This window comes from Wasmannia auropunctata, unplaced genomic scaffold, assembly GCF_000956235.1.
Source record: "Wasmannia auropunctata unplaced genomic scaffold, wasmannia.A_1.0 LD285982.1, whole genome shotgun sequence".
Classification (NCBI taxonomy): domain Eukaryota; kingdom Metazoa; phylum Arthropoda; class Insecta; order Hymenoptera; family Formicidae; genus Wasmannia; species Wasmannia auropunctata.
In genome coordinates, this window is record NW_012076908.1 from 1 (window position 1) to 1,836 (window position 1,836).

General features: G+C 39.3%; 1 pseudogene; it reads left to right on the forward strand.

Annotated features, from left to right (window-relative positions):
- The first annotated feature begins 76 nt into the window (after positions 1–76).
- LOC105461510 lies at positions 77–562 on the forward strand (annotated as a pseudogene).
- Positions 563–1,836: the final 1,274 nt, after the last annotated feature.

The window sequence follows — 1,836 nt, forward strand, 5'->3', positions numbered from 1 at the left end:
TTTCCGATGACTTTAAGTCAAATAAAAAAAGTTCGAGAATCTCAACGCAATTTCCATCAACGTATATACCATCGAGAACAAGGAACAAATATCGATTCTACCGATTCGCCTCGCTGACACGAAGAAGGAGAAGCATGTCAACCTGCTATACGTGGAGAAAGATGGTGTGGGACATTTCACATGGATCAAGAATTTGTCCCGCCTCGTTAGCTCGCAACTGAGCAAAAACGCGCACAAGAAATACATTTGCGATAGGTATGTATAATAAAAACTTTAAAAAAATTCTTTTGAAATAAACAATTCAACAATGTAAATAAAATTGATTTTTCAGATGCCTACACTATTTAGTTCGAGCGAAAAGTTGGAGGTCCACACCATAGACTGCGGCGAGATGAACGAATGCGCGATCAGATTACCGAGCGAAGACGACAAGTGGCTGAGTTTTAACAACTACAGCAGAAAGGAACGTGTCTCGTTTGTCGTGTACGCCGACCTGGAATGTATCCTGAAAAAAATGGAGAGAGATTCGGAAACACCGAGCTACAAATATCAGCATCATCAAGTATTTAGCATAGGTTATTACGTACACTGCTCGTATAATGACGCGTTATCGACGTATCAGTTTCGTCGCGATACAGATTGCGTTGCATGGTTCGCCAATGAACTCAGATGTTTAGCACACAAAGTAAAATCTATTATACCACTAATGTACCCATGGCAGATTTCACGCGAAACGATTGGGAAAGATTTCACAACGCCACACACTGTCACGTGTGCGAGAAACTGTTCGCGCCTGATGACTCGCGGGTACGCGATCACTGTCATTTGACTGGGCGATATAGAGGTCCGGCACATTCAAATTGCAACTTAAATTACCAAGATTCGCATTGCATTCCAGTAGTTTTTCACAATTTGTCCGGCTATGATGCGCATTTTGTTATTAAAGAAATAGCTGAAGCATACAAGGGCCGTGTAGAACTATAATACTTCCAATAACGAAAGAAAAATATATATTATTTACAAAAAGTGTCCAAAGCACCGAAAATAAAAAGAATCGAAATATTTGTATAAAATTGCGATTTATCGATTCATATAAATTTCTCAGTTCCAGTCTCGATAAATTGGAGTCAAATCTTAACAAAGAGAAACTAAGAATATTGCAACGCGAATACTGTAATTTGTCCGAGGAAAACTTCAATCTTCTTACAAGAAAAGGTGTATTTCCATACGAGTACATTGACTGTGTCAAAAAATTGAATGATAAATGTTTACCACCACGCGATTCGTTCTACAGTTCATTGACAGGTGACACTGTATCCGAGAGCGATTACGCATGCACGGTGTGGCGGCGATTATCTATCCAAATGCTCGGCGAGTATAGCGATTTGTATTTAAAAACAGACGTCTTGTTGTTGGCAGATATCTTTGAAAATTTTCGCGATAATTGCGTTAGAAGTTATGGACTTGACCCTGCATACTATTATACTCTACCCGGATTTACGCGATGTTAAAACATACGCGAATCAATTTTGAATTGCTGACTGACATTGACATGGTCATGTTCGTCGAACGCGGTATACGCGATGGTATGAGAAGGAAAGGGACCCAAGTGTCCCCCTCCGATTTCGATGAGCTTTTGATATGTTATTCTTTAGACAAAACTAAAAATTAAGCTACCGCAAATTCATGCCGCTTTGCGCTATTAAGGGGTGAAACACCTCTTAGAAAAAAATCGGTTTTTTTATTTCAATGCGAATATCGTCGAAACTAGGAGAGATAGAAAAAAATGTTCCGAATAAAAGTTGAATAGCTTTAAGAGATCGGAAGAGCACACGT